Below are 21,650 nucleotides of genomic sequence, written 5' to 3' on the forward strand. Positions count from 1 at the left end.
ACATCCATTAAGTACCCCAATAATCGTAAGGTGTTTGGATGAGGAAAATGATCAATTCCGTCCTAAAGAAGAAAATGAAGATATCATTGGTCCTGAAGTACTATATCTTAATGCCATTGGAACACTAATGTATCTTGCTAATAATACACGACCTAACATATCATTTGCGGTGAATTTACTTGCAAGGTATAGTTTCTTTCCAACCAGAAGTCATTGGAATGGAATCAAACAAATATTTCGATATCTTCATGGAACGGTTGATATGGGATTGTTTTACCCATATGGATCCATGTCACAACTAGTTGGCTATGCAAATGCAGGATACTTGTCTGATCTACACAAAGGGAGATTTCAAACAGGATACCTATTCACATATGGTGGTTCAGCTATATCATGGAGGTCCACAAAACAGACAATTGCAGCAATATCCTCTAATCATGCTGAAATACTAGCGATACATGAAGCAAATTGCGAGTGTTTTTGGCTTAGGAGTTTGATCCAGTATATTCTATTATCATGTGGACTGATTGATAGCTCCAACTGTTTTGTTTGAAGATAATACAGCATGCATTGCTCAACTTAAAGGTGGATATATCAAATGTGATAGAACAAAGCATATCTCTCTCAAATTTTGTCCAACAGATCCGCTCAAGTCATAATCTGGCAGATTTATTTACAAAGTCACTCCCAAAGTCCTCCTTTGAAAAATTGGTACATCAAATTGGGATGCACCGACTTTGAGATATTAAATAATGTCGACAAGAGGAGGAGACTGTACTCTTTTTCACTTAGTCAGGTTTTTTTCCATTAGGTCTTTCTTGACAAGGTTTTTAATGAGGCAGTCCCCATCATAAAGGATTTTGTACTCCTTTTCCTTTACTACAGTTTTTTTTTCATTAGGTTTTTCTTTAGTAAGGTTTTAATGAGGCATAATCCTAAATGGTCATCCAAGGGGGAGTGTTGTGATAAGAATACCTAATGTGGATGCCCATTTTCTATGAGACTCAGTTTATCAAGAGTGATTGTATTTAATATTTAGGCCCAGTTTGGGTAAATAACTTAAATAAGTTCTTTTGAAAAAAGAGCTTAAAGCATAAGGACTTTTATTAATAGCAGCTTATAAATAAGTTATTTTGTGTTTGAATTTTTAGTTATAAAAGTACTTATTTTAAAGTTATAACGTTTGGATAAATAATTCAAAAATAATTTTTTTTACAGAAGAAAATGAATATTAAAATAATTATGATAACAAATACTTCTCAGTATTGAATGTTGATTTTACATAACCTAATCACTGATATTGTATATGATATGGTAGGTGAAAAAAAAATAAATATAAAATGTGTGTCAATATATATTTTGTTGCTGTTTTTTATTTTTTTACTCCTATTAGAACTCCTTCTCCTTTATTGAGGTCAAGAACTTGCTATAATTAGCTATGAAAATAATAGCAAGTTATAAAATTACATGTGAAAAAAATAAAATTAAAACTAAAATTTCATACCACAGTTAAATACAAATTTAATAATAAAAAATAGAATGATAAAATGATAAAAAAAATATATGCAGTAAGTTGTTCAGATACAATATTGTCTGAAAATGGTAGTGGAGGATCAATACTTCCATCAGATGAATCATTATGTGAAAAAGGGGAGGTTTGGAACATTGCGTAAGAATGATGGTGAAATGATGGTGGAAGGCCAGTGCTTCTAGCAGACCTTGCGTGAAAATGATGGTGATGAAGGGTCAGTATTTTTCACAAAGTCAAGAAAAAAAAAGTAGATTTTTTATGTTTTAAAATTAATTTTTTTTAAGGAAGTGATAGAATGACTTATCGAAAAGCAGAGAAATCATATATTTCTACTTCTTTGAAAAGCTGTAAATTAACTTTTCGGGAAGTTAAAAGCTTTTTCTAAAATGGTGCCAAACACGCAGATTGTGACTTCTCATCATCCAAAAGTCAAAAAGAGTAGCTTCTGCTACTTCCCAAACGGACTCTTAATATAGTTTGAAAAGAGTGTCCTTCATACGTATATATATAATGGGAGAAAGCTCAGAAACAATACAACAATAACAATACAAAATATAAAATACTTCTTTCTCTTTCTCTCTTCATATATTATGCTGCAAATACAATATTAATATATGAATTATCTTTATTATAGTAGAATAATAATAATATTGGTGAATACTAATATTAGTCTCTTCTATTTACACTTTGTTATTTTATTTTTATTACCTCTTTCTTATTTATTTATTTATTTTACAACAAAACACATCAGTTAGTTACTTGATGATTTTCTTAAGATTTCATTTTTAATTTTAAAAGAAAAGCTCCAACTTTTTTTTTAGTTTTTTTCCATTTTCTTTCCCTAAGATTTAGCCTTTCTCATTTTTCCTCTTTAATTTCTCCATATCCTTCCTTTCAACGCTTGAATCTCTTGCTAATTTCTTCTTATATACTATCGTTATTCCTCCAACTTTCTGTCCTTAGTTTCTAGCTTTCATAGCTTCTAGTTAAGATTTTCATTTTATAAAGCTTTGAAATATTATTGACGAACATGGGAGGCTAGATTCGATCTTTGAAGCTAATTTAAGGATTCAAAGGGTTCAGTGACTTGTTTTGAGATACAGGTGCTTCATGTTTATGCATATGGTTGTTTCTCTAACTATCTTTATATGTCTATGTCATTTTATATATTTATGTTTTTCTTTTCTTAAACTACACACACTCATCGTACTCACCATACTAACATACATAATAGAAAGGAATCTATATTCCACTGTACTCTTTAGATTTGAACTTTGATATAGCTTGATAAGAGACCTACAAATTTTTTATTTGTAAAAACTAACTTTAAAAACACATTTTTTCAATGATGGATTCAAAAAATTTTATTAGTGAGAGTAAAATATATATAATATAATAATAATTTTTATAATTGTACTATGATATTATAAAATATGGTTGTTCTTCAAATTATTTTACTAACAAATTAAAATAATAAAATAATAATTTAAAATAATAACAAACAATTTTAGGATTCCATTCTTTTAGGTTTCATATTTTAAAAAGATTGAATATTCTTTTCATTGTCAATACAATCAAATTAAATGTCTCTCTTTCTATATATATGTCACTAAACAATCATTTAAAAATTTATCTCCCATACGGTTACGAAGTCGACTCTTTATGATGTTCATAGCAGAAAAAGTTCTTTCAACTCGTGCAGTTTCTATGGCCAAAACTAAAGCTAACTTCAAAAGAAAAAATACTAATGGATAAACAATATTTTTTTGAGTCTCAACCAATTTTTGAGAAAGAGCATCATTCCATTTAAGTTTGAGAATTGATCATCAGAACACACATCTAATATGAAGTTCTCAAGTTGACTATCAAGTGCCAAAAGTTGAGTGGAAGAAAATTCTAATAGATAGAATTAAGCTAACTGAATTAACTTCTCCTTATCAAATGCAAAAAATGAGTGTCTTGAATTCAAACAAGCTATACAAAGAAGCAATTCAGTATTCAGCTCTGTAAAAAGATTGTTGAGTTCTTGAAGTTGTTTATCAACTACTTGATAGAATATCTCAACTTGAAAATGACACAAATTTGAGATCTTTTGAGCTTTGCGTCTTGATCTTCCTTATAACACAAATATATCATCTATTTCTGGAACAATAATATTATATTTGTCACAAAACAATGAGACTTCATCAAGTAAAAGAGACTAACTATCATCTCTTATATTTTGCAACCATTGCTTAGACACTTTAACCAATACCGTAGCATTTACAATGTCTTGATCATTCCTTTGTAACGCTTGAGATAACTCATTAGTAAATCTCAAGATATTTTTCATCAAGTGCAAGTTAAAAATGAATTCAAATGATTGAATGATATCCAATAAATGGCATGCTTGAGTTCATTGTTCTAAATTATTTCCATCGTCCTCAATATATTTAAGAATATTGACCACGGAAGGAAACAAAGAAATTAATCTAGGTATAGCTCCATAGTGTGAACTCCATCCAGTATATCTAACTCTTTTTAAAGCTATTTCTTGATTCAAACCACGTCCACTAGAAATTTCTCCACTTTGTAATGCTTCAATTCTCTTAGTCATCTGATTATCACGAAACATATCTCTTCGTTTACACAAAATTCCAACAATATTACACAAATTTGTTAACAAATTAAAAAGTAAAGCGATTTTAACTTATTTTTTTTGTAATAGTTACAAGAGCTAATTGAAGTTGGTGGGCAAAACAATGTACATAGAAAGTATAAAATTTTTTTTCAGTATCAAAATTTTCAAACCATTAAATTCTCTTTGCATGTTACTTGCACCACCACATCCTTGTCTACGTACTCTTGATAAACTTAAATTATATGTTTCTAATCATAATTCTAATGCTAATTTTAGAGATAAAGCATTGGTATTAGAAACATGAACAAGACCAAGAAAATGCTTCTTAACTTGTCCTTCTTTGTTCACATACCTTAAACAAACTTACATTTACTCCTTAATAGAAATGTCGCGAGCTTCATCAACCAAAATAGCAAACAATTTATCCCCAAGATCATCAACAATAACTTTTGTTATTTCACTTTTAGCAGCTCTTACAATGTCTTTCTGAATTGAGAATGCTCTTAGTTTAAGATTCCCACTAGCATTTTTGAAAGCACAATCAATCTCTTCATTATGTTGTGCAAGAAAGTTTAGAAGTTCCAAAAAAAAATTCTTAATTAACAGAATCATCTGTCTCATCGTTACCATGAAAGACCAATTCTTGTCGTAAAAGAAATCTAACATAATCAATTGCAGCTATCAAGTGAATTTGATCATTCTTTTTAACTTGCTCAAATTGTTTTTCAATAGCAGCACTGATGTGGTTTTGACTTTATAAGTGCTTTACATTTTTTTCAAGCTTGATTATGAGCACTATCATGAATCCTAATATAAGTTTGTACTCTCTCTTTTTTTTCCAATTTAAAAAGCTATTAGTTATAAAAGTATCACCACCTTCAGTTTTAGGTTTCAGAAGATAACAACAAAGACAAAAAATAGCATCTTTTGATATACTATACTCTAACAGTTGTCATAGTCATCAAACCAATTTGGATTAAATCTTCGAAAAGAAGAACCACAAGCAGTTTGTAGAAAATCATGAGTCCTTGATTGACAAGAAAATTTTTGCAAATATACACATCTAACTTTGTCTTTGTCATTCAGATGATAACTTGAAAACTTTGGTCGTTGTCCTGGATCTGCTATAAGACTCTCTACTTCAAATTCTAAAAACCTCCTTTTGTTAGAAGAGGTCGATGAATTGTTTTGGGATCCAATCTCCAATTATGACATTCTTTTGAAATATTTCTCCATTACTAATAGGATAAAATTATAAACCTAAGTTAATTAATTAATATAAATGATTCACAATTTTACACAAATTAAAAAATACAATATAAAATTATAAATACAAAACTGACAAACATATATTATTCAAATTAATTTTCAACCGTAACAACTAATAATATCCTAAATTCCTAATTCAAAATAACTCAATACACAAAAATAATTAACAAACAGATTAATAAAACCAAATTAGGAATTACATAGGCTGAACAAATCCAATCACAATTAATAAACCAACTAATACAATTACCAAACAATGAAGCAAATAAGCAATGAAGCAAGCATATCAGTGAGTCAGTATTTCAAACTTTCGGTAAATCATGAATGTACCAACCAAGAGTCCAAGACTGAACTGCTGAACTCCAGGAGGCAGAACCTAGTAGCCGTGTGGCACCCAGCGGCAGTAGGACGAAGGCTGAACTATTGAAGACTGAAGAGTGGAGAAGATCGCAGTAATCCACAGATTTGTAAAAGAAGAAGGTAGAACCAGACGAGGAACGCATTTACGCAAAAGAGGAAGAAGAAGGCGGAACCAGAACACCAGACAACCAGTGAAACAGAAGAAAAATGCTGGAGAAAAAGGTAGAATTAGATGTCGAAGGAATGCAGAAGAGGAATGCAGTGGCAGAACCACACAACCAGTGAGGCAGTGACGCGAAAGAAGAAGGTAGTCACAGAATTAGACGCGGACATGCAGTAATGCAAGGAGAAACCGACGGAGCCGCATAGGAGAAACACTAAACGCCTGAACGGGAGAGCGACGTCAGCGGCAATGAGTAGTGACGCTGATGGAGACGCGGAGTGGCGGCAGTAACTCTGGAGGACTGAAGTGCAGCTGTGGAGGGCGAAGGTTAGAGCTATAGAGTAAAATAAGAAAATTGGAAAGGAGAGAAGAAAAATGATTAAAGATTTGAACTTTTGGAGAGTAGTGAGGTCAAAATCAATTATATAGTGAATGCAAATTGAATATATCACTAAAAACTACTCACTAATTTTTAAAATTTCACTAGAAACACTTATCCTACTGTCTAGTAAATACATTCAATTCGTCTCTGTATTTTTGTATATTTTTAAAAATACTTTTACTTTTAAAAATTTCAGACAGAAACATATAATTTTTTTTATTTATCAAATATAAAATAAAATGTTTGTGTTCTTTAAAAACATAAATATTTTTTCAAAAAATTTTGTTAAACCAAATTAACATGTACGTGCCCTACAAGATTAACAACGAACATAAATTATCTACTATTTTTCTTGTGTAATAAGAAAATTTCAAACTCATATCTTTATACACATTTTAAATTTTTGTCACTTTCAACTCTAACTTTGTTGCTTTTATGTTTAAGGATTAAATCACTGTATAACCATTATTGAACACTGCTTTGGATATTATTGGTCACCTATCTTTCGCCAATTGCCATAATCATGCCACAAAAAATGCAATACACCTCCAGAGTAGCGATGACGTAATAGCAAAAGACAAGTCAAAAAGGTAAAGCTTTGCAAAAAGGTTATTGAATGCGAACGAAACAGCCTGCTTTTCTATCTTTCTTCGAGTAGCCTCTTTTCTTTACCGTAAAACGGCTTTTCTATCTTTTCTTCCCGTATAGTCTTTTTCTTTACCCTAAAAATTAAAAAATAAAAATGTATTTTGTGAGTGCATGTTTATGTTTAGCATTATGCCAGGTCTATTCACGCCAAGGTTCTAAACAAGAATCAGCCGTCAAACTATTTAGTTATTGATTTATTAATTTATTAATTTAAAACTTTAATTAATTTAATTATAATTTAATCGAAATAATTAAATTATAATAAAATAATATATAAAATAATAAATAAATATAAAAAATATAAATATATTATAATATACATTTTGATATAAATAAATTAAAAATATAATATCAATCAAAATTTTATAATTTAACGTGAGTACAACACATAAGTCAAATTAAAAAATGTCAATATATATATTATATGCTATACAAAAATATTTATCAATTTTATTAAATTTTAAATTTAATTTTTTATTTGTAACAAAAGTGTATTCTATATACTTTAATTTTTAATATATATTTAGTTTAAATCATATGTATTATATTAATATTATTAAAAAAATGGACAAAATGTATTTTTTAGACAAGACAAAAAAAACTTATGATAAATTTTTTTTCAATATAAAAAAAGGGGCCACCAAAGGACAAAAAAAATAACTAGCTATAACATAATTCTATAGCGTGGGTTACAAAACTTTCACTTATATCTTCCGTTAGAAGTAGAACAAGATTTTCAAGAGGGAGATCCATAAAACAAAACTCTTCATTATCCACATTAGACCTTGCTAACCAATCAACACAGCGGTTAGCCTCGCGATAGATGAGTTTGAATTTTAATTCCCATAGCATTTTCTTCATCTCTCTTATCTCTTTAACCACGGTATTCCTACTGCAGGTTTGAACTTCTTCCATATACTAGAATGCTATCTTTGAATCAGTCTCAACTATCACTCTGCGCATACCCATGTCCCATGCCATACGGAGGCCATGGAGCATCCCCCATATTTCAGCTTGATCAATATCACATTTCTCCAATCTAGTTTTGAAGCCGCCGATCCATTCTTCCAGGTTAGTTCTTAGTAGCCCTCCACAAGATGCTTTAGAATTTGTTGACTTTATAGATCCATCTATGTTGAGTTTAACCCAACCTTGAGGAGGTGGTTGCCATTTTATTTGGATGTTCTCTGTTTTACAGTGTTTTACGAGCTTTAGTTTTCTGTAAGCTTCTGTGTTTCTTTGTATTTGAATTTTGATGACATCAAGAGTGTTGTGAGGCCTCTTATTCAGGGGAGAGAAGATCTCTATACATCGTCATTTCTATAGCCACCAACATGTAGTTAAAAAGTAATCTTTCCATTTTCCTTGAGTTGAATTTCCTAACTCATTTTCTAAGTTAAGTTTCATCCACTTTTTCAATTGGCCAATAAAAAAGATAGGGATAGAGCTAGGATTTAGAAGCTTTACCCATAGAGAAGAAACTCCAGGACAATCTCTTAGAGCATGAATAGTTGTTTCTGATTGACCCTAGCAGATTTGGCATAAATCTGATGTTTCCAAAAATCTGACTCTTCTGCTAGATGTGAGGATTCTGTTATCCATATATAGCTTGCCAAATAAATATTTTAATCCTCTCCTGTCCCTTCCATTTTCATATGATCTTCTATAGGAAATTTTTATCTATATTAAATTGGGCCATTTGTTGATAAGCTGATGCTATTGTGAAATTTTTGTGAGGTGTGTGATCCCAACAAATACTATCTTCATCATTTTCAGGCTTGGGTACTAGGACTTTATTAATACTTCTGACACCATCCTCATCAAAAAATTGTTTTAAAATATCTATATTCCAGCCACCATTTTGCATTACATAAGTGTTGACTTTTAAATGTATTAGATCATTTGGGATATTCTTACTTGTTGCCTGCCTTAGAACATTCTTTTCTTTTATCCATTTGTCATTCCAAAACTCTACTTGATCACTCTTGCTCATCAACCAATGTGTGTTTTCCTTTAGGAAAGACCCAAGCTTAACTAGCTCCTTCCATAGGGGGGAGTTCGATTTTTTGCCGGTTAAGCCACTCCTCTAACTCTGCTATACACTATATAGCTCTTGAATCACTTCTCTCCATAGTGACCTTTCTCTGTTAGAAGCCTCCAAAAGATTTTTACCAAAAATGTGTCGTTCATTATACTGAGATTTTTGAAACCTAACCCACCATAAGGCTTGGGAAGCCAAAGAGTTATCCAGTTCAAAAAATACATCTTCCTTTGTTGTTCTATATCCCCCCATATGAAATTATGTTGTGTTTTCTCAATTTCTTGGCACACCCCTTTTGGTAGTCTTGTATATTGCATTTCATAGTTGGCAATAGGGGTCATGCCCAAGGCTTTGAAAACCAGTCGAATTGTGAACCATTGCAAAAAATGAATCGGTTAAATGCAAAAACCGACAATTTCAAAAACTGCTATTAAACCGTTGAACTGGCCGGGAACCGGTGAACCAAACCGTGATCCGGCCGGTTTTTTGAATTGGGAAGCAAATGGCGCCGTTTCGTTGATTCTGAATCAATGAACCCTAACTCTTCCACTACTCATCTACTCCATTAGTCCAGTCTCCAGAGCTCCTAGTCCTCCCTCACGTCCATCCAGCCATCGCCTGCTACTGCCGCTGTCGGAACTTCCAGCTTTGAAGGGCCACCGCCTGCCCCCTCACTTTCCCTTCATCGCGCAGCAGCCGTCACAACCTTCCTTCCCCTCCATTGCACAGCCACCGTGCGAACGTGGAAGCCTCCATCATGCAGTCACTGTCTGTCGGTGCCAGCTCTGTTCCATTGCAGCCACTGCCTGTTCAAAGGCCGTTCGAAGCCCATTCGAAGGTGAACCTTGTCATGGTGTCTCCCTCTTGCGTGCTCTGTTCAAGGCTTATAGCTTCTAGGTAATTTTTTTAACTATAATTGAATAATTTGTTGTTACTGTGAAGTTCTGTAAATTGTGAACCGTGAACTGTGAGCTATGTCTATGATTTAAATTTTTTATTTTTCTATGAACTGTGAACTGAACTGTGAACTTTGTTGAATGATTGTTGAATAATTATGAATAATTATTGTTAGTTAAGTTGTGAATTTTGTTGTTGTAACTTGTTACTAGGTTGAATTATTATTGAATAATTTTGACTTATGAGATTATTAGGTTGGAGTGATTTGTTGTGGGTTCTTGTGAACCTGTGATTTTGTACTTGTTAATTTGTTAAATAGTTGTTGTGATACTTGCAATTGGGATTATTGGGTTGCATTGCTCTTCTCAAATTGTTAATTTGCAAAATTGTTGCTGTTATTGTGACTCTTCATTCTTGAGATTGTAATTGTCTTTATTTTTTGTTATTGGGTTGCTGGATTTTCTATTTGGATTTTGTACTTGTTAGTTCGTTAAATTGTTGTGATTCTTGAAACTTGAAATTGAGATTATTGGGTTTCTTTGTTCTTATCAAATTGTTAATTTGTTAATTTGCTAAATTATTGGTGTTATTATGATTCTTGAGATTGAAATTGTCTTTATTTTTTGTTATTGGGTTACTGGATTTTATATTCGGATTTTTTGTAATAATAATTGTTGAAACATTGATTAATTATTGGTTCTAAACCTTGTTGTTGATTGCTTGAAGCATGATTAATTTTTGAAGCATTGATTGATTAATTGATTAGGGTAGGGTTGTGTTGTATCGTTCCAAGATGAATATGATTCTTTTGCTTTGCGATGCTTGCTGGTTGTTATTTGATGTCACCGCATTTCAGCATTTGATCAATGAAATGTTTTGCAAACATTTAGTTTTTGGTTTGCATTTTCATATATTGACTTGAATTTATACCTTACTAAAAGTTATCCAACGGAATAAGTCAAGCTGATCTCATGAAAATCCCAAATGACTAATAAGATTGAATGACAAACTTGGATCAATTGGATGTTGGTATTTTATGTTTGGTTGGTTGTTTTTGGTGTTTGACTTTTGAGTTTGTATTTGAATGATATCATAACATTCTGGTTTATGTAGTACTTTTGATTTGGATGATATTTTAAAGTTTATATTAGAATATAATTATGTTTTAATATGTTTATTTATATTTTATTTATTATTTTATTATAAAACAGTATTTCGGTTCAACTACAGTTGAAACGGTTGAACCTATGAACTAGTAAACCAGTAATTAGAGTAGTTCGATGACCAGTTCAGTTTTCAGAACCTTGGTAATGACAGATTTTGCAAGTGTAATTCTACCCGCCAAAGATAAGCACTGAGCTTTCCAGCCTTTTAGTTTATTTTGAATCCTCTATAGCACATTTTTAAATTTCTCCTTTCCTTTTCTAAGATTGTTGAAATTAGCTCCCAGGTACATTCCCAAGTTAGGAAGTTCTTTACAGTTACACCAATCCATAATGGCTTTTCTGCTGTTTTGAGAGACATTACGGGAAAACGAGACTGAGGTTTTTTGTGCACTGACTTTCAGGCCCGAAACCTCGCAGAATTCATCCATAGCATCACAAACCACCTTGATTTGTTCCTGGTTGGCCTCTGTAAACACTAATAAATCATCTGCAAATAAGAGATGTGAGATATAGGCCCCATCTTCCCCACTTTCATGGGTTTCCACTTCCGATCCCTTACCTTTTTCTCTATTAAATGTGAAAGTCTGTCCATAGCAATTACAAACAAATAAGGAGAAATAGGGTCCCCTTGTCTAAGGCCACGTGTTGGTTGAAAATCTTCAATTTTTCTTCCATTCCAAAGAACATTATATGACACCGATGTAACACAATTCATAATAAGGTTAATCATATCATTAGGAATTTTGAAGTTTTTAAACACTCCTCTAAGTATTTTCATCTTAGCCTATTATAGACTTTTTCAAAATCAAACTTGATAGCCATGAACCCTCTCCTTCCTTTAGTCTTCTTCATAATATGCACCATTTCTTGGACTATCAGGATATTATTCTGGATCTTCCTTCCCATAATGAAACTGGATTGACACGGTAAAATTCTCTTATCCAGACACGATTTTAGTCTCTCAACTAGGATTTCACTTATGCATTTATAGCTTACGTTGCAGAGTGCAATGGGTCTAAAGTGTGATATGAATTCAGGGGTATTGTTCTTAAGGATCAACGTGATGAGGGTTTGGCTATATTGATTGATAATACTTGGATCAGTCCACACTGCACTCACAAATTGTTATAGAGAATTTTATAAGATCCCAATGCTCTTTGTAAAAGAAGGCTGGGTAACCATCATATCCTGGGGCTTTCAAGGAACCAATGGAGAAAATAGCTTTCCTTATATCAGTCATGGTTAGTTTTGAACACATGTCTCTACACCTCCAACTTTCCATATCAGAATAACAATTTGGCATAATTATTGTTGCTTATTCTAATTCTTCCTCTTTATAGAGATTCTTATATAAATCCACTGCCATCTTTATTAGATCATCTTGATTTTCCACCCACAAGCCGTTTGTACCTCTAAGTTTAAGGATTCTATTTTTCCTCCTTTGAATAATTGTTTTCGTGTGAAAATATCAGGTATTGCAGTCCCCATTTATAATCCAATCATCCCTACATTTTTGTAACCACATAACCTCCTCTCGATCAAGAATATCATCCAGGTCTTTCTGAAGTTGTTTTTCTAATTCTTCAAGAAAGGGATTTCTACCATAGCTGTCATCTTTTGTATCCCCCAAATTCTTCTCCTTAATTCTTCCTTCTTTTTCTATATATTCCCAAAGGTTTCTTTATTCCATCTTCGGAGGCTTTTTGTGATGGTTGTGAGAGATGCATTCAGAATAGAATAGTTATTCCAAAATTTCTTAATATATTCAATGTACTCCAGATGTAAGCTTCACATAGCTTCATATCTGAATGGTTTTTCCCTTCTAAATTGAGGTAGCGGGTCTGTAGTGACCAAAATTGGGTGATGGTCTGAGTGTGATCTGGATAGCACCTCCACTTTAGCTTCTTGGAACCTAGTCCTCCAGGAAGCATTAGACAAGGCTCTGTCTAACCTTTTGAACACTCTATCTAGCCCCTCCCATTTGGGGCTTTTCCATGTGAATTTTAAGCCGATGAAACCCAGATCTATCAACCCACACTTCGTTACCCAATTAAAGAATTTTCGACAATCATTAACATCAATTCTAGACCCTCATTTCTTCTCCCATGGACTAGAAATATCGTTAAAACCTCCGACCAGCAGCCACTCCCCTGTATTATTTTGAGACAAAGAATATATGTCCTCCCATAAAAGTTTTCTAAGATTCTCTTGAGGGCTAGCGTAAACAGCTGTGAGATTCCAGCTTCTCTTGTTACCCTCCTTAACTTCCATTTGAACATATTATTTTTTAGACCTAATCACCTTAATATCTAAACCAGGGTCATTCCATAATATTTAGATTCCTCCACTATAACCACAAGCTTCTTTAACATAATTATATTACATTCCTATTATTCGCATAACTTCTTGGGCTTTCCTACCACTACACCTTGTTTCCATAAGAAAAACTATTTTCGGCTTATTAACTCTAACAGTTTCTCTAAAGGTGTGACTAAAATTAGCACTAGTCGTCCCTCTACAATTCCAAGAGAGAATAATCATGATGACAGAATGAGATAAAAGAGGATAGATTGACATTCTTCATTATCTACCCCTTCTTGGGTCTCTATGGCTCTGTTATCAAAGCTCCCATCATCTAGCATCATGTTGGCATTGTTGCCAATATTCTCTTCAATTCTCTGTTCTGCCAACTCCTTTTCATAAATCCGAGTTGCTTCCAGCATGACATCAGATTCAATGGAATGGAGGTTGCAGTCATTTGTTCCACAAAAACAAAACCTTTTCAATAAGAAGATATAAGATTTTGTTTGGTGAGCAAAAAATCAAAGCCCATTGCTAAATGCTAAATACTCTAACCCTAAATCGGCTAAATGAATCTCTCCTCTATGCAGTAACCTCCAAAGCGGCGGCTATATGAATGTAATGAGAATTTTGCCCAGAGGTCCTTGTCTCTCTTTGGCCCATTCTTTAAACTTCATTCTACTTATGCTTTTTCCAATGCTCGTGTTGCCTCTACCATGAGCGCCGTTGCCTCAATTGTGACTCCTTCCTTCATTATTGTTAGTGTTGATAACTAGTACTACACACTCCTCCTCCCTCCTTTCTCAGATCTGATCTATTAGTCTCTCTTTCACAATTTTTTTTTATCAAAATGGTAACCAGAACGACATTTTTAGCCTGAATCTAAGAACCGTTTGATTTTTTATTTGGTCCCATTCACTGGTTTTTGGACGATTTTTCGATTTAACACCGATTCTAATTCTAGGCAATTTTACTCAAGAGTCAATTCAAACTTAGCATCGATTTTTTATTAAATCAGTTTGATTAATCGGTTCGATCTAATTTTTAGAACCTTCATTCACACCATTCCTTGATAAGCATAGAGGAATTTAATTATTATTCACAAATATATGAACGATGACATCTTGGGGGACATAGGTCAAATATTATATTGCTGCCTATCTAAGATATTCAGGAAAAATAAAGGAAAAGAAAATGTGGCTTCATGAGAAGTTTTTCATGCATAAACTACCTCACTAATAATTTTACACTAGCCTAGAATTTGTTCATCAAAAATTAATTTTTTTTTTATCATTTTACAGGCATTTCTATTGTTAGTTACTTAGCTCTATTTTATCTCTATTACTAAGAGGTAATTTAATTGGGATAAAAATATTACTTTTCATCCTAGTTATTTTTGCAATTATGACTTTCTACTAACATTCAACAACTTTTTTGTTAATAATAAAAAGGTTAATTACTCTATTGGTCTTTATAGTTTTGTGAAATTTTTAATTAGGTCTCAGTATTTTTTATTTTTAATTGAGTCCATACACTAAAATTTTTTTTTAATTGGGTCCCTACACTTTTTTTTTCTTTTATTTGGGTCCTTGCACCAATTTTTTTTTTTAGTTGAGTCCCTATAAAATTAAGTCAATTACTGCTAAAAGGGACTTAATTAAAAAAAATTGGTGCAGAGATCCAATTAAAAAGAAAAAAATATAGAGACCTAATTAAAAATTTTGTAAAACTATAGAGACCAACAGAATAATTAAACCTAATAAAAATTTGAACACCTGGGTCATATCCCCCTAGCTAGGATATAACATGTCCATCCTTCATATTATTATAGCTTGCATATATATAAGTTTGAAAATTTTTCAAACATGAGTTTCAGTAAACTTAGCCATGGTCTGAGTTAATATATATTAAAGTATATATACTTTTTGTCCTTCACTTTTTAAAAAATTTTAAAAATATTTTTAATATTTAATTTATTTTAATTTTATTTTTAACATTTTTTATAAATTTCAATTCTATTTCTATAATCAAATTTTTTATAGTTAACATATAATGAATATTTTTTTTTTAATTTTACCTTTTTTTTAACCTTTTCTCCCATAATCATCATACACTACTCTTTCCTCTCTCTCAGCCATCTCAACAACCACAGTTAGCCATTACTTTCATCATGCCATTATTCTCACCTTTGTTATGCCGCTACAAATTCCAACAAAATCTCACCATATTGGAGCTCCTCCCAATTCCAACTTAGTATTGTACTGCTCCCATTACCAAAAAAATGTTTATTAAATACGGATATTTCTGACATATTTTATCTCACGAAAATACAGACATATTTTGTGAGAAAATTTTTGTCGAAAACAAAGAAAAATGGATATGCATGAACTTACTGACAAAAAGGAGAATCTATTGATACTTTTGTCGAAAAAATTAGTGTCTTTTCTTGGAAAATAATTACCGACAGAAAATATGTCTATATTCAAATTATCAAAATATTGCGTTTTAATTAAATTATTATAGACAGAAGATCTGTCTGTTATTTAAAATATTCCGTCAAAAATATTGAAATAAGGGTTTGGCATTACGTGCTCCTCATTTCATAGAACACTTCTCATAGCTTTATCCCCAATCCTCCGCGCCCATCCTCTCCAAATGCTCCATCGACGGCACCTCCCGGCCTTGCACTGCCGTTGATGCGAGCTAAATATTGGTTTAGAATTTTTGCGAATTAAAAACTCGAATTCGTTGTAAGCATAGTTTCAAACTGGCAAATAACCATATCAAAATTTAGAAAGGTTATCACAATTCAAATCAAATACCAGGAGTTTTAAATTCTGGGTCGTTCTCCCCCAAAATTGCAATCCGGTGTGCGTATTATTGGCTATGAGAGATCGAAATTTGATAGCAATAAACAAGAAATGTAAATAGTAAGGAATTAATGAACAAAGCAATATCTAAACGACAAAAGAAATTAAACTGAGAGCAATAAAGCAATTAACTAGTAAAAGAAAAAAAATTCAAGTGCAAAAAGGATCTTGGCAAGGGTTGAGAGCCAAGGATTACTATTCTTGTTATTGACCACAAAAATGATAATTACGAAGAGTTAATTCCATTTAGTCAACTCCTAACATCGAGGGTAAGTCAAATAGGTATAATTGATCTCAATCCATAAATTCTAACCAACTTCCCAATTTAATTTGGTAGAAGATTAGCATTAGTAGAAACCAAATCAACTAACAACCCTAAATCATGAATCAATATCGGATATTAATGATTCAAGGTCACTTAAGTCCTCAATCCCAAGTTAAGAATACAAAAATCTACTCTAAAAACAAAGAAAGACATTTTGTCAAACACTTAAAAAGCATAAAAGTAAAGCACCATAAATTGCAATAATAACAAAATCTATAACTGTCTAAGACAAGAAAGCAATAATAACAACTCAATTAAGCATGAATAAAACATAAAACATCAAATTGCATTAAAAGCAAACAAAAATTCGACAATGTTCATCAACTAAAAAGTAGCAAAATAGAGAAATTAATAAGAAAAACTAGGCAAATTAAGAAACTAGAACAAGAAAATATAAAGAAAACTAAACTAAACTAAAATAAGATCAAAACCTAAAAATAGAGAGAAATTAAACTAAGAAACCTAGAATTCTAGAGAGAAATTGGAGTTTCTCTCTCTAGAATTTGACCTAAACCAAATTGAAAATCTAAACTAACACTACTTCCTCTACTACTTGGTTGATTTTCCTTGAATTCTTGCTTCAAATGCTTCAAAATGAGTTGAATTGGGTCTAAAATGGGTTTGAAATCGCGATCCACGTGTTAATTTAAGTGAGTCACGTGCTGCGAATCGTGCGTACATACAAGCCATACATATGCACACCTAGAAAATGTCCAATCTTCATTTTTTTTATGAATTTTTCACTTTTGTATGATTTTCCTTCCTCCTTCCAAGCCATCCTTGCCTTCTAACCCTTGAATTACTCAAACAACTATATCAAAGGCATCAAATGTGATAAAAGTGAATTAAATTTGGCAATTTAAAGCATAAAAGTATGTTTTTAATAATTAAGCATAATTATGAAGAAATTCACAAAAGCATGCAATTTCAAGAAATAAATGCAAGGTAAGTGATAAAATCCACTATTTTCAAGCCAAAATAATTGTAAAATATGGATTTATCAATTCTTCCATGTAAAATTCGGTTAATTAACGGCTAATTAACCCATAAATGAGAATTTATTCTAAAAAGCCAAAAATGTTATTTTTATGGCTAAATATGATAGAGGAAATTGAGACGAGAATTTCGGTACCAATTTTATAGAAAACGGACCAAGATTGGACCGAACGGGCCAAACCGGGCCAACCGGACCCAAAGTGGGCCCTTGGCCCAACTAAACTAAACCAAAACCCTAGTTTTCAGTACTCTCTCTCCTCACTTGACACACTCACACGCTGAAAATGGTGGAGAGGAAGGGAAGAACACTCTCTCAAGTTCTCTCCCTTGGTTGATCTTCAAACCACCATAACTTTTGATCTAGAGCTCCGATTGCCGCTCCGTTTGTGGCCACGCGTTCACCGCGGAGAGCTCTACAAAACCCATACAATCAATCTTGAGGTAAGCTACGTTTTTCTCTTCGAAATTCCAGCCCTTGTTTTCGAGTTTCATGGGTGAAATGTTGAGATTTTGGATTCTTTGATGTTATAGGACCCAACTCTCTTGAAGGAGAAGGTTAATCTTGTCTCCTTGAACCTTGGGTGTGGTAAGATTCTCAACCCTAGTGTAATTTGTTGTTCTATGATGTTTGGGTATTGAGATGTTGTGTATGGATATGATGATTGTGGCTTAGGTTGTGTATATGTGAATATTGGAGCTTGATTGGTGATTTTGGAAAGCTTGGGAGAGGGCTTTGTGTGATAAAATCTATTCTTGGAGGTGTTGAGACCTTGAGAGCTTGTGGACAAGTGGTTTGGAAGTGCCCCGGTTGAGCTTGGGAAATCGGCTAAGGTATGGTTTCGGTTTCCCGTATCTAATATGTAATGTGGTAGGAAATACTTAGACTAGAGGCCCTAAGATAGGCATTGAATTGTTGGTGTTGTTGAATGGTTGAGATATATGATGTGTTCATATATGTGATTATGAATATTGATGCCTTGATTGTGTGATATATGAGAAAATGCATGTTGTGATATATGCTTGATGAATGATTGAGGTTGAATTGATGGGTGGTACCATGTTGATGGTGAGTATGATGATGATTATGTATATTGATGGTTGATTGGAAATGGAATTATTGGAAATTGGGAAGAGGGAGGATGTATGATATGATATTGTGTTTGTCCTTTAGCCATTGATTGAGAAGTGTTAAAATGGTTAGATGGTGATTTTGGGAATTTTTGGGTAAAGGGTCAATGTGAGTTGAGGATGGTTTGTTGTTGATTTTGGTACATTTTGAATGATTTCAAAGAGAAGGGTTGAAATTGGCATGTTTTAATTGATTTTGAAAAGAGTTGAAAGTGGCTTGTTTTGAAGATGGCACTTTGTGGTTTTGTATGAAAATATGGTTTTTGGGCATACTTTGACGGGACATAACTTGGACTACGGATCTCTGATTTGTGCCAAATCTGTTTAGAAATGAAATTGGATCCGGGATGTCCATGCCGTTCGAAAAACGGGTGAAAAACGATTTGAAATGAGGGAGTTATGTCCGTCGGAAGATTGGGAGTTGAATCTGTGAATTCTGCAGCTTTTAACTTAGAAAAATTTTAGCAGAATCACCCCCCGCGCGTAGGCGCACTTGGCGCGTAAGCGCCGTTCTTCGAGAAAAGCACCATCCACGCGTGCGCGTGGTGTGCGCGAGCGCGTCGATGCGCTGCATCGAATGCCCAGCCATTTTCCAGAGAGTTGTGCCAGTTTTGTGCCTGGGGCGCAAGAGTACCCACGCGTACGCGTGGCTGACGCGTGCGCGTCGTTTGGCTAATTTTCAACCCGCGCGTTCGCGCGTATGACGCTTGCGCGTGGAGTGCGCGTACGCGTGGCCCTGTTTTCATCCCAAAGTTGATTTTTGAGTTTTAAAAGCCAAATTTCATACTTCTAAGCCTCTGATCTCACCACTTATGTCTTAAATCATTATGATATGCCTAGCATGAGAAAAAGGACTAGTGAATGTGGTAACTTGCGAGTGAAGCAAGGGGAAAAATGAATGATTATTGAGGATCAAAGATGATTATGTGAGATGCGGAGAATGGCAGTGGAAGTGCTTGTTATGCCATGGGCCGAAGGGCCATAATTGTTAATGAATTGGCTGGTTATGGATTTAACCGTGAGCCGGATGGCTGGATTATGCCGTGTGACGGCGGAGCCATGTTTATGGCTAAGTATAAATGCATATATGCTGTTGAATAAATTGTGAATGTTTGCACTTCTACCATTGGAGATGAGGGTTTCCCTGGGTAGTAGCAGTGGCTAGCCACCACGTGCTCCAGGTTGAGACTCGAAGCTCTGTTAACCCAATGTCGTAAGTGTGGCTGGGCACTGTGAAAGGCCCGGATGAGCTCGCCCCCATAAATATTCACCAGTGATGGTGATGGATAAATATTCACCAGTGATGGTGATGGATAAATATTCACCAGTGAGGGTGATGGATATGGATCATGATTATGATCAAGTTTATGATGAGTATAACTCGAGTTGGGGATGCACGACAGAGGGACAGTCCAATGGTTAGCTACCAGGACTTGTCGGGTTGGCTCTATAACCGACAGATGATATCATCAGCCACTAGGGACAGGCATGCATCATAAGCATACTACATGAATTGTTTGAGATTGCCTATTTGACTGCATATTACTTGCTAATTGTCTAAATGCCTTATCTGTTCCTATTTGTAAATCTCTTGTCTGATATAACTATGTTTGCTATATTATACTCCTGCTGGTGGTTGGGAGGTCTGAAAGAATTGGAAAGGGAAGTATTAGTTAGACTGAAGAATCTTTAGTCAGTTGCCACTTACGGTTTAGTTTGTTTATAAGCTTTGATATTATCTGGGGGAAGTTCTAGGATTGCCTTCGGCTTTCCTCTATTATTATGTATTATATATGTGGAAGCTGTTACCGTGCTGGGGACCTCTGGTTCTCACCCATGCGGATTTTGTGGTTTTCAGATGTAGGACGTGAGGCTTCTCGTTGAGGCATGCTGGAGACTTCTGGATTAGCGAAGATCCTTTGTTCTCGGGACTCTGTTTTGGGTTATATATCTTGTTTAGATACTTTTATCTCCATTAAATAATACAAACTATGATGACTCCTCTTATAGGAGGTTTTGGAGAATAGGTTTCTGTATTTGTGTCCCTTTGGGTTTTCCTTGGGGTTTTCCTTATTTTACTATATGTATATATTGCTATGCTCGGACCGGTTATCTTCGCGGCCGGACTTTGAGTCTTGATATTCCCGTTTTTGACACTCTTTATATACATGATCTTGCGCTAGCTTATCCTTTGCTCGTTACGTTATCGATCGGAGTGTTGCGCTTTCGAGTTACGGTTTTTGTTTACCCCTTTTTCTACAAAGGCTCCTAGTTATAATCAATTATTCATAATACTATACATACTAAATTTTTGTTTTAGAGGTCGTAATACCTTGCCATCTCTGAATTATGACTTAAGCATAAGTCTCTGTATGGTAGGGTGTTACATTCCACACGTAAACAATAGCATGTCCTCATGCTAAACATAAAGAAAGACAAGATCAAAGGATGGCACATTTATTAAAAAGTAAATTATATATATATATATATATATATATATATATATATATATATATATATATATATATATATATATATATATATATATATATATACTTGGTTAAAACAAATCAATTTCCAAGATACATAAAGGACTAAAATAATATAACAATAAATGCAATCCCATAAATCAATTTGAGTTCCAAAAAGAATGTCACAACTTGCAAGATAAGAGGTCATAATAGGTGGAAACATAGAATTGAACAATCGAACTCCTCACTGGATGTGTATACTCTCTAATCGCTCAAGTGTATAGGATTGATTCACTCAATTCTCTTCTACTTTTTCTTTTTAAGACTTGTTTTTCTTCTAACAATCAAAAAATATTTAATGCATGCATACGAATATCATGAAAACTTCCAAGGGTTGTAATAGGACTAGGATAAAGGTAAGGATGTGTTTGGTCAAGTGGACGACGAATTTGAATTTTTGATTGGTTTAAACTTCCACCTAA

The 21,650-nt window shown here is 33.4% G+C and overlaps 1 long non-coding RNA gene across 3 annotated transcripts; it reads left to right on the plus strand.

Annotated features, from left to right (window-relative positions):
* Positions 1-7,643: 7,643 nt before the first annotated feature.
* Positions 7,644-20,879, plus strand: LOC112727708 (uncharacterized). Of its 3 annotated transcripts, none has more exons than XR_003165957.3 (3): positions 7,644-7,780; positions 7,872-9,911; positions 20,556-20,879. It is a non-coding gene; the product is annotated as an uncharacterized lncRNA (long non-coding RNA). The 3 variants fall into 3 exon arrangements; XR_011868719.1 differs by lacking the exon at positions 20,556-20,879 and having other exon boundaries at positions 7,872-8,044; positions 8,750-10,094; XR_003165956.3 differs by lacking the exon at positions 20,556-20,879 and having other exon boundaries at positions 7,872-10,094.
* The last annotated feature ends 771 nt before the right edge of the window (positions 20,880-21,650 follow it).

The sequence above is a fragment of the Arachis hypogaea genome, chromosome 12 (genome assembly GCF_003086295.3).
Source record: "Arachis hypogaea cultivar Tifrunner chromosome 12, arahy.Tifrunner.gnm2.J5K5, whole genome shotgun sequence".
Classification (NCBI taxonomy): domain Eukaryota; kingdom Viridiplantae; phylum Streptophyta; class Magnoliopsida; order Fabales; family Fabaceae; genus Arachis; species Arachis hypogaea.